Source organism: Alligator mississippiensis, chromosome 3 (assembly GCF_030867095.1).
Source record: "Alligator mississippiensis isolate rAllMis1 chromosome 3, rAllMis1, whole genome shotgun sequence".
Lineage (NCBI taxonomy): Eukaryota > Metazoa > Chordata > Crocodylia > Alligatoridae > Alligator > Alligator mississippiensis.
The window spans coordinates 268,335,694-268,348,243 of record NC_081826.1 but is presented as its reverse complement, the minus strand read 5'-3'; the positions used below and the strand labels follow the sequence as shown (position 1 = coordinate 268,348,243).

The following is a 12,550-nucleotide window of genomic DNA, read 5'->3' as shown; positions in this document are numbered from 1 at the left end:
GCTCGACCTGGTACTGGCTACTGGGGATGACCTAGTCGGCGACCTAGCGATCGATGGGAAGCTGGGTGACAGCGACCACGAGCTGATCACCTTCACCATCCGTCGAAAAGCTGGCAAGTCAGTCAGCAACACGCAAGTCCTTGACTTCAGGAAAGCCGACTTTGACAAGCTCAGGAGGCTTGTCAGTGAGGCCCTAAGGGACTGTGACCGCAGGGAGAGGGGAGTTCAAGAAGAGTGGTTGCTCCTCAAGGGAGCGATCCTCAATGCACAAACTAAGTCTATTCCATCTCGGAGGAAAGGCAGCAAGAGGGCACAGCAGCCCCCCTGGCTCTCCAGGGACCTAGCAGACCTCCTGAGGCTAAAAAGAAAGGCCTACAAAAGATGGAGGATGGGAATCACCTCCAAGGAGGATTATTCTGCACTGGTCCGGTCCTGTAGGGAGCAGGCCAGGAAAGCCAAGGCTGCAACTGAACTCCAGCTAGCTTTGAGCATCAAGAACAATAAAAAGTCCTTTTTCAGATATGTGGGGAGCCGGAGGAAAAGCAGGGGCAACGTTGGACCCCTGCTGAACCAGATGGGGCAACTGACGCCCAGGAAAAAGCCAACCTATTAAATAGGTACTTTGCGTTGGTCTTTCATCAGCCCCATGGGACGCCCATGCCCGCTACAGGGCCGGGAAGTCCGGGTGAGGGTGATCCCCTGCCCTCCATTAATGCTGACTTTGTGAAGGAACATCTTGAGAAGCTGGATACCTTCAAGTCAGCCGGCCCTGACAATCTTCACCCCAGGGTACTCAAGGAGCTGGCGAGCATCGTAGCCCAGCCTCTAGCACGGGTCTTTGAAAACTCTTGGCGCTCTGGTGTAGTGCCTATCTTCAAGAAAGGGAGGAAAGTGGATCTGGCTAACTATAGGCCCATCAGCCTGACTTCTATCCCGGGGAAGATCTTCGAAAAGTTTATTAAGGAGGCCATCCTTAATGGACTGGCCGATGCCAACATCTTATGGGATAGCCAGCACAGGTTTGTTGCGGGTAGGTCTTGCTTGACCAATCTCATTTCCTTCTACGACCAGGTGACCTATCACCTGGACAAGGGAGAAGAGATTAATGTCATATATCTTGACTTCTTAAAAGCCTTCAATCCGGTGTCCCATGATCATCTCTTGGAGAAACTGGCCAATTGTCACCTTGTGTCCTCCACGATCCACTGGCTGGAAAATTGGCTCCGGGTTCAGACCCAGAGGGTAGTAATTGATGGAAGTCACTCATCGTGGTGTCCTGTGACCAGTGGGGTTCCCCAGGGCTCTGTCCTTGGACCCATACTGTTCAACATCTTCATTAATGATGTGGACACTGGAGTCAGAAGCGGACTGGCCAAGTTCGCCGATGACACCAAACTTTGGGGCAAAGCATCCACACCAGAAGACAGGCGGATGATCCAGGCTGACCTGGACAGGCTCAGCAAGTGGGCGGACGAGAATCTGATGGCGTTCAAAGCCGATAAATGCAAGGTTCTCCACCTTGGGGAAAAAAAACCTGCAGCATCCTTATAGGCTCGGCAGTGCTATGTTGGTTAGCACTATGGAAGAAAGAGACTTGGGGGTCATCATTGACCACAAGATGAACATGAGCCTGCAATGCGATGCTGCGGCTAGTATAGCGACCAAAACGCTGGCTTGCATCCATAGATGCTTCTCAAGCAAATCCCAGGACGTCATTCTCCCCCTGTACTCGGCCTTAGTGAGGCCGCAGCTGGAGTACTGCGTCCAGTTTTGGGCTCCACAATTCAAAAAGGATGTAGAGAAGCTTGAGAGAGTCCAGAGAAGAGCCCACGCGCATGATCAGAGGACGGAAGCAGACTGTCATGGAAACACACGCAGCATACTTTTGGTTCAGGTCAGCAGAAGCTTTTATTCAAAAGAAACTACAGCTGTAGGGGGAGTTCCAAAGTGACATGGATTTCCCAAGCACTTGGAAGGGGTCCCCCTTCCCCCCTCCCCCCCCCCCCTGAGCAAAATCAGGAGGCTTATATACTTTTTAACAGTTGCTTACAACTCACGTGATCATATAGTGAAATTAGCATGAAAAGCGGCTATAATATTACTTCATTATTTTTTTGCTGTAATCAGGATGGGAACTAATGGGGGAGGCGAGATTAGTTCACAAACCTCCTTGCACCTGGAAATTAACTTTGTATATACTTTTTTTTTTTTTGCTACCTTCAAGGCCGCGGTGAGCAAAGCAGTTGCAGAGGAGTGACAAAGAACAAACACTTGCCCTTATCTGTTCTTTTGTACAGAGCCAGCAATTCTACACAAAGCGGTTATGTCATCTTATAACTAAAATAATCAAAGTTTAAGGCATATATTTTTTCTGATTCCACAGCCCCCCCCTTTGAGACTATTTAGTCTCACTTTAGCCTTAAATTTCCATTCTCATGAGCCCCTCTATTTCATCATGCAGCCTTTCATGTTTTCTTTCAATCTGCTCACACTTTTGTAACACCATTATTCTAGACTCTGCTGTGGGTTTTCTTGCCTTGCTAAAGCTTCTCCTGCTGGCTTTCACGCAGCAGAGGATCAGTTGCACTAAGACATAGAACATTATCAGAACTATCAAGACAAACAATATTCCATACAGGATTTTCTTGCCAAGGGCCCCGAAATCTGGGAGCCAGGAGGTTAGCCAAGACCACATTTCTTCTAGACCCCAGTCAGTATTTTCTGAGGCCACTTGATGTAGGACCCTTAACTGATTTTGGATTTTGCGAATGTCAGTTTCGATTCGCGTGTCCTGATTGATATAGACACAACAGGTGGAGTTTACTAAGGCACATACTCCTCCCTGGGATACCAATAGGTAATCTAGGGCTATGCGGTGTTGTATAGTTACTTGTGAGATCTGGGAGATCTCTTTTTGCAGATCCTGAATTGCATCCGCAGTGGCATTTCCCATAGTTTCCATTGTGGCTGAAATGTTAATTATGGCTAGTTCCAATTCTCTTATTCCAAGCCACAGTATGAAGGTTCTCACAAATCGATGGAACCCTGTGTTTCTGGTAGCTAAGGGGTTAACTGCCCTTTTCATGTGATGGTTGAAATTTTTTACTTGTTCCAGATATATTGCACTATGCATTTCGAAACCAGGGATAACACGTCCAAGAGTGCATGCCCCCACCCAATTCCAGGGCAAGATTTTATGAGCCCTGTTTCCGCAGAGCCAGTAAAGGCCTGGGGCAGAAAGGGTACTCAGATCTCGACAGTTGTGCCATATCTGGCACTTTCGATTGATATGCATCATATAGGACGGACCACGTTCAGCTGCTATCCTGCTGGACCGAGATATATTACAAGAAGTAAAATTGGAGTCAATGTAAAATTCCGATCTGTTTGCAATGAGAGCAACATGAGGTTCCTTAGAAAAGTTGTAGACCATGAATCCTGTACAATTGAGAGAGGGTACGTTACCCAACAGGAATCCACTGGTGCTACTAGGGCTATAATCTAGAGTAGTTAGGCAATGAGGGTAGTGTCATACAGGTGTAGCTTTATTATAAGCTCCGGTGTTGTTGGATCTGTAACAGAAAGGTGCCTCTACTCTTGGGGAGATTATCCAGTTAGCAGGGGCGGCCCTCCATTCTTTAGGAGCGGACCGATGGGCAGCTAACGAGTAGTGTCTAACGAAGCCGCCATTTATTGTTCCCCATTGCTAGAGGGATATTGGTACTCCGATCATTGGGATTCCTTGGTGTAGGTGTGCTGGGCTGTGAGAGCATATCCAGCAGTCACTTTTATTTCCAGCTTGAGCCACCGTACGGGAGATCTGCAAATACAAATTTTTCTTCCACCCCCCTTGGGTGATACTGAGATACCCAAGTGTGATATATAAGGATATCAGTGCCATTTTTAGAGACAGGAGGGACAAAGAATCTTAACAACAAACATAACCAGCACCAGTAAGAAAAAGAACACTACCAGCCAAACCCAGGATGGCAGCCAAAGTCTTTCTTCGTCCTCTGGGCTCAAGTTACCTAAAGGACTGATAATGTCGGCTCTTGGTCTTGATCGAGGTGGTGATCTTCCGAATGGGAGCATTCACTTCCTTCGAGGCCGAAGATGATATCTTCGTTCTTTAACTGATGAATCCGGCTGGGCTGAGGTGTTGGGTGCAGGGGAGAGGTTACTAGCACTTGCACCCTGATGCTCCTCACTTGCCTGAGTGAGGTCCTTTGTCCTTGGCCTCAGGGAAAGATCCCAACCTTGGTTGGAATACAGCTGCTTCGGGGTCCAATGGAGGTGATACCTTCTTGCAGCGCGAGGCGTGAGTCCACGTTTGGTGACCTTGGCAACAAACAGCAGAATTAGTGGTCAGAAGTACCTGGAAAGGTCCTTTCCATCTGGGTTGAAGTGCGTTTTTCCGTTGATAGACCTTTACGTAGATCCAATCTCCTGGATCGAGGTTGTGACAGGGAACATCCGGTGGTTGAGGTAAGGCTTCTTGGACCTGTGAATGAACAGACCTGGCATACTTCATTAATGCCTTGCAATAATTTAGTACAGTTTCATCAGTTAATTGTAGGTCTGTTTGGTGAGGGGCAACAGGTGGTGTAGCTGGTATCCTCATGGGTCGTGCCATGAGTATTTCATAAGGGGTTAGGCCATGTTTTCTGTTAACAGTGTTTCTAATGTGCATAAGAGCAATGGGCAGTGCATCAGGCCATTTGAGGCCTGTTTCAGCACAAATCTTCGAAATGCGCGTTTTTAAATCAGAGTTTTTACGTTCTACAGCACCACTTGATTGTGGATGATAACTACAGTGTAGGTGTTGCTGTATGTTGAGTGCTTGGCAGATGTTTTTTACTATCTGTCCTGTGAAATGGGTGCCGCGGTCACTATCTATTGTGAGGGGCAAGGGGCAATCCAAATCTAGGGATGAATTCTTTGAGCAGTTTCTTTGCTACAGTGATGGAATCAGCATGTACGCGGGGGTAGGCTTCCACCCATCCAGAGAACACATCAATAATAACAAGAATGTATTCATAAGAACAGCACTTAAGTAGCTGCACAAAATCAATTTGCAGATTTACAAATGGTCCCCATGGAGGGGGATGGGCTGCGGGTGTCGTTTTTACTCGTTGCCCAATGTTGTGAGCTAAGCAGATGGGACATGAGCTACAGTACTGTTGTGCCATGGAAGGAAAATTTGGGGCAAACCAGTTTCTTTGTACTGTAGCAATCATCCACCCTTTGCTCGTATGGGCCACAGAGTGGGTTAAACGAGCAAGAAGTGGCAAAAGCTCTCTAGGTGCCACCAGGCGGCCGTCCGGGGAGCGCCAGAGAGAGTCGGGGTGCAGTGAACATCCTGCACGCAGCCAGTCATTTATTTTCTTTTTTGGGGCCTGATTTGGAAGAAGGGCCAGACTTGAAAGGCTAGCCAAAGGAGACTGGTCTGCTGAAAAACAAACAAGAACACAGTTAGGAGCCTGTGGGCCAGAAAGGGCCGCATTTCTGGCAGAACGGTTTGCCAGATCTTTTCCTCGTGTGACATCATCAAAGGGTTTCTCATGAGCTTTACATTTACCAATAGCAATAGCAAGAGGCAATTGAACAGCTTCTAAGAGCACTTTTACATAACCATGACTGATTTGGGTCCCTGATGAAGTGAGGAACCCTCTTTGTTTCCAGATTTGTCCAAAATCATGAACAACACCAAAAGCATACTTAGAGTCAGTATAAATGGTTGTGGTTTGATTTTTTTGCAAGAATGCAAGCACGTGTTAAAGCAATGAGTTCAGCAATTTGAGCAGAACGAGCTTGGGGTAAAGAATAGGCTTCCAAAACAGCATACTGAGTGCATGCTGCATATCCCGCAACTAATTTGCCTGCATCATTTCTAAGACAGGAACCATCAACAAACAAAACAAGGTCAGAGTTCGGGATAGGAATGTCCTTGAGGTCAGTTCGAGGGGTTAACAATTGAGTTGTGATAGACAGGCAATCATGAGGCTCACCATCAGAGGCAATAGGCAGAAATGACGCAGGATTCAGAATTGAACAGCGATTTAAGGTTACATTTGCAGCTGACAGTAGAAGCTTCTCATATTTAGTAAGACGGGAATTGGAAATGTGCTGAGTTTTGCCCTTGAGCAGAAGGGCTATCACAGCATGTGGAACTGCAACGGTTAAAGAGTGTCCCAAAACTAGAGAATCTGCCTTTTCAACCAACAAGGCAGCAGCTGCAACTGAACGGAGGCAAGGAGGAAGTCCCGCAGCTATGGGATCAAGGGCAGAGCTGTAATATGCAATTGGGCGATGCTTTTCACCATGCAGCTGAGTGAGTATTCCTAAAGCGATTCCTTCCTGTTCATGACAAAACAAGGTAAAGGGTTTTTTATAATTAGGAAGTCCAAGAGCGGGAGCAAGAGTGAGGGCTTGCCTAAGGGCCACAAATGCTTGTTCGGCTTCAGGAGTCCAAGGGAGGGGTTCCGGGGTGGTATCATGAGTGAATACAAGGGTTTTGCAAAAGCAGCATAACCCAGGATCCACTGTCTACAATAACCCGTTGCACCTAAGAATCCCCTCATCTGTTTTCTAGTCATAGGTTTGGGAATGTTGAGGATAGCTTCAACTCTACTAGGGGAAAGGTGTCGTTCTCCTGCTGAGATATCATGCCCTAAATAATGTACCTTAGACTTGCAGAGCTGCAATTTAGATTTTGAGGCCTTGTGGCCTTTCTGAGCTAAAGCTGTGAGGAGTGTCAAAGTATCTTGCTTACAGGCCTCTAAAGTGGGTGAGGCTAACAATAGATCATCAACGTACTGAACAAGGGTGGACCCTCCTTTGAACATGATAGGATCCAAATCTTTTTTTAGGATCTGGGAAAACAGGGTTGGGGACTCCGTATATCCCTGAGGGAGTCTTGTCCAGGTATATTGAAATCCCTGATAAGTAAATGCAAACAGATACTGGCTATCCTTATGAACGGGGATAGAGAGAAAAGCAGAACAAAGATCCACTACTGTGAAATATGTAGCATCTGAAGGGATACAGGAAAGAATAGTGGCAGGGTTAGGGACCACGGGGAAAGCGGGTAAAACAGCGGCACTTACAGCTCGAAGATCTTGCACAAAGCGATACGTATTTTTACCAGGTTTTTTGACAAGTAGGATAGATGTGTTGCAAGGGGAGCGTATTGGGACAATAATCCCTTGCTCAAGGAGTGAGGAAACGACAGGCTTGATCCCTTCCTCAGCTTCCTTTGAGATGGGGTACTGTGGGACACGAGGAAGTGGCTTGGCAGGGTTTAGGATGATACGCACTGGTTCAGCACTCAGCATGTGCCCCACTTCATTCGCATGGGTGGACCACAGCTGTGGAGGTACTTGTGCCAACAGTTCCTCTTGCAAGTAGGAAGTGTCAGGATCAGAGTACTCCTGGGTTAGCAAAGCCACAAGCTCGGTTTCCCTATGTTCCGGTACCTCAAGGTAAACACCATCTAGGCTACAATAAATCACGCATCCCAGTTTACACAACAAATCCTTACCAAGAAGGTTGACAGGTGCACAGGGGCTAAGAAGAAAGGCATGATTTTTAGACAAAGGGCCAATAGAGATGGAGACAGGTTCAGAGACGGGATGTGGGATAGGTTGTCCGCCTATACTGACAGCATTTACAGTTTCAGGAGAATAAGGTAGAAAAGGAAACTCAGCAGCCTTTGGCGTGGAGCGGGACGCTCCGGTGTCAACAAGACAGGAGACAGGTTTACCAGAAATAAGGCATTCAACAAACGGACCAGATTGGTCAGTAGCAAGCAAAGGAGCAATGATGTCACTGTCCCTCAGGCTGTCCTATTCAACACTGGGAAAATTGACAGGAAGTGGAGGTGGGGGCTGGGTCCTTGGCCGGGGCGGTTGGGGCATTCTGATTTTCAATGTCCTTCTTGCTTGCAATAATGACATTGGTTCCCATAGCCTGGGTTTTGTGGGCTCAAGGATCTATCTCTTCCCCTGAATCTACCCGGGCCTCCCCTTCCCCGTCCTTGTCCTCTTCCTCTACCTGGACCCTGCAACTGAGAAATCTGTAAGGCCATTAATTTAAACTCGGCATTGTCTTTAGACCGTTCCAATTTGTTATGAAAATGGTTAGCCGCAGCAAGGACTTCGGTCAAATCTTTAGTTTCCCAGCCAATAATTACTGTTTGAATTTTCTCAGCAATTTTAGGGTTAAGTCCCTGGACAAATGCTGCCACTATTGCTTGTTTAGCATTTCTGACTGGGTTATCCATTCCTGAGTATTGTTCAAATGCCTGTTTGAGGTGTTCTAAATAGTCACTGGGGTGTTCATTTTTGTTTTGTTTACAGGTATTTATTTTGGTCCAGTCTGCCTTTTTTGGGCAAATTGTGAGAACTGCCTGAACCAAAGCATTTCTCTTGTTAATAAAGTCTTGGCCAATCCCTGGGTTTTGATCTGGCCAAGTACAGGCAGCATACAGACGTAGCATAGTTTCCTTGGGCAAAATCGATCGCATGAGCTGATTAATGTCAGCCCATGTTGGATTATAACAATTTATAACAGTCTGCAATTCTTCCTGAAATTTTTCTGGGTCTTCCCTGATTTTTGGGAACTTTTGAGTTAAATTGTAGAGCTCACCTGGAGTCCAGGGTGCATGCACAGTTACTATATTTTGTCCATTGGTGCCAATGCCTGGCATTTGTCTTGGGGAGTAAACTTGTGCAGTTCGGGATCTCAGATTGATGGGAGATCTTTCCATGCCTATTCCCATTCTTTTAAATACACCTGTGGTGGGTTGTGACCCAGGAGTAAATTGCCACACTGGTGATGATTGAGTGGCAGATATGGTGGATGAGTCCGGACTATTAAGCTCCGTGGATGGATTTACTGAAGGAGCTTCAGCTAATGGGTCACTAGCCTGGGCTGCAGCCTGATGTTGAACCGGTTGTTGCTGATGTGGGAGTCCCAGGAGAGCAGAGTTCGAACAAAGGTCAAGGATATCCTCTGCTGGCTCCGGTGGTGGGGGCGCCCCGGCCAATGCTGGATACATCGGAGCGGTGTCCAGCGTGTAATTTGGGGGAGCAGCCAATTTCTCCTGAACAGCTTTTAACTGCTGTTTTAATTTTTCTTGAGAGTCTTTTAGGCTCCTAGTTTGAGACTCTGTCTGCCTTTTGGACATTTCATCATACCAATAAAAGAACGCGTCCCACTGATTTTGTGGTGTTTTGGATCCACGGGACTCTAACGCCCCTCTCAAGTGCACTCTTTTATCCTGATCAAATGTTCCTTCCTGTGGAAAATGCTTCACAGGATCATCCCTAGTATACCAGTTCCACTTATCCAGGTACTTGCAAGTCTCGGGAGAATAATGTGTGTACATAAAGTACGCCGGAGTCCCCTTAGAGGGGACAGGAACTTGTTTAGACTGACTTGTTCCCATTTTCAGTCACACAGGGAGACGTAGGAGAGGCTTATTTAGGATGTCCGGGCCGCTCAGTGCCTTGCCCCGCAGTTTTTCACTGCCCAGACAAAAGGCTTCTGACCCGACACCGGCTCATAAAATGGAAATGGGGAGGGAAACACTAGAGGGATCCTTTCACTCCTGCTTTCGGCAGAAGCTACTGGGACAAGGGGTTTGGAAAAGACAAAATCACTCAGACGCCCTGTCCAGTAGGTCACGAGGTTCCAGTTGGGCCCCCTTGCTTTCAAAACTGCCCTGTCAGGCAGAATTGGGGCGGCTGAGCCCAACCGTAGTCTCAGTCCTGGTCAGTGGCTCATATTTCTAAATACGCGCACATGCACATTTATTCAGTCAGCCAGACCTGCTACCCCACACCGCCTTAGTTAATTAACTACAAGCCCGATGTGCTGTTGGATGAAGGTGCCTCAAAGAGTTTCTCCCTAAATAAAACATAGGTTACCAGACACAAAATGGGATCCATTACCAGACAGAAAATTTTAGCCGGCAGTAAGGTTCAGACTGACCTGTTTTAACAAAGTTCAGATCCAGTTACCACGGCCAAGTTGGGAGCCTACAGGCAGTCCTCCTCCGAAACCCCAATAGAGATTTTGAATTAGGTCTCTTACCTCTCAAGTTTGGTGCCTCGGGGTTCGGGGCGGGGGGCAGCCTGCAGTCCTCCGTCCTCAGCCTGTGTTCTGGATCCGAGTCACGGCACCAGGAATTGTCGTGGAAACACACGCAGCATACTTTTGGGTCAGGTCAGCAGAAGTTTTTATTCAAAAGAAACTACAGCTGTAGGGGGAGTTCCAAAGTGACATGGATTTCCCAAGCACTTGGAAGGGGTCTCCCCCCCCCCCCCCCCAAGAGCAAAATCAGGAGGCTTATATACTTTTTAACAGTTGCTTACAACTCACGTGATCATATAGTGAAATTAGCATGAAAAGCGGCTATAATATTACTTCATTATTTTTTTGCTGTAATCAGGATGGGAACTAATGGGGGAGGCGAGATTAGTTCACAAACCTCCTTGCACCTGGAAATTAACTTTGTATATACTTTTTTTTTGCTACCTTCAAGGCCGCGGTGAGCAAAGCAGTTGCAGAGGAGTGACAAAGAACAAACACTTGCCCTTATCTGTTCTTTTGTACAGAGCCAGCAATTCTACACAAAGTGGTTATGTCATCTTATAACTAAAATAATCAAAGTTTAAGGCGCATATTTTTTTTCTGATTCCACAAGACCCTACGATGACAGGCTGAGAGCCCTGGGGCTCTTTAGCCTGGAAAAGCGCAGGATCAGGGGTGATCTGATGGCCACCTACAAGTTTATCAGGGGTGACCACCAGTATCTGGGGGAACGTTTGTTCACCAGAACGCCCCAAGGGATGACGAGGTCGAATGGTCACAAACTACTACAAGATCGTTTCAGGCTGGACATAAGGAAGAATTTCTTTACTGTCCGAGCCCCCAAGGTCTGGAACAGCCTGCCACTGGAGGTTGTTCAAGCGCCTTCGTTGAACACCTTCAAGATGAAACTGGATGCTTATTTTGCTGGGATCCTATGACCCCAGCTGACTTCCTGCCCTTTGGGCGGGGGGCTGGACTCGATGATCTTCTGAGGTCCCTTCCAGCCCTAATGTCTATGAAATCTATGAACATTTGGGGCAACTCTTTCTTTAGCAGTGTCTTTAGAGGCTTTCATCTATTGCTGTCCATCTTGTCCAAATACAGCAGCAACTTTCTCTTGTTCTCTCCTTTCATGGGTCAGAATGTTATGAAGTGTTGTTCAAGAGCGTAACTACCTTTCTGTTTCTTCCTAACCCACAGTAGATGGAACAGGGCAAGAATTTGTCCTGTACTTGTGGTTATTAGAGCAAACCTCTTGCATTAGGGATGGGTCAACACCCAGCCCATGGTCCAAATCTGTACTGTGGAGCCATGGCTTCTGGCCTGTGGAGCTCCCCATAGGTCAGAAAATTAGGTGGCAGGGGGTAGGGGAAAAGCAGTGGCAGTTAATACTTCTGTCCTTCCCTTGCTGTAAAGTGCCCTAGCCCTGCATGGGAAGGACAAGGATTAGGATGGGGAACTCGTTATGTATTCTTTCTGGGGCTGCTCTCTTTGGTATTTTGATGACTGTTCCAGCTAATAGTGGAAAGATGGTAGTGTTACATTCATATTTTTTACTAAAATGAAGTAGGCTTTGAAATGGTGAGACTTCAAAGAGTTTCCACCTGCTTTTCGGTTTGTTAGGAAGACAAGTGCAGTCTGTATCTTTCATGAAAAGAAAGAAATGAGTTCTAAAAAGAAAAGTGGACTTTCTAAAAGGTCCAATTATAACATTCTGTCTTGCTGCCCTTTCTTATTCTTGCATAAGGAGCGAAACCCCTTAGTAATTATAGATAAAATCAAGATGCTTAATTTTTAAGTCAATCTTGAATCTGTATTCCAGAATACTTTAAACCCAAATGTAACCATAATATAATAAAGGGTAGCAAATTTAAACTATTTATTTGAAGAAGAATCAATGTCTTTTAATCTTTAAGACATTTAATTGTTCTGTCCCTAAAAGTGATTTATTATGCTGAGTAATTTGATCTCTGTCTTGATATAGGTTGCTTCAGTGAGGTTTTCTAATGGTAATATTATTCAAGCATTTTATTCTGGAACAGTGATTACATCCCTCAAACCTAATCTCAGTCCATTCCACCACTTCACTAATTTGTAAAATATATAAAAAATAAAACATTAATTGGCATTTGAGATGCTGTGTGCAATAGTTTAAATGCAGTTTGCAGGAGGTATACGTTCCTCCTGATAATGTGATATTAATTGTGGACTCAAGTGATTGGCAGTTGATTCCTATGCAGTGGCAAATGTGTGTATTGGAAAATAAGGTTACTACTAGTATTTTCCTACATACAACATACACACTTACTCAAAAATCAGCCCCTCAAAATTGGGGTGCATCTAGTAAGTGAGGAAGTTGATTTTCTGCCTGGGGTTGGAAGCGCCCTGCTCCCTGATTCCTACCTCAATGCAGGAGCTGTGCTGATGTTGTTCAGGCAGTTTAGGGAGTCAGTTG

The 12,550-nt window shown here is 46.2% G+C and overlaps 1 protein-coding gene across 12 annotated transcripts in view; it reads left to right on the top strand.

Moving 5' to 3' along the window:
• Positions 1-12,550, top strand: part of DDX4 (DEAD-box helicase 4) — a 114,608-nt gene that overhangs the window by 64,058 nt on the left and 38,000 nt on the right. The window lies entirely within an intron of this gene.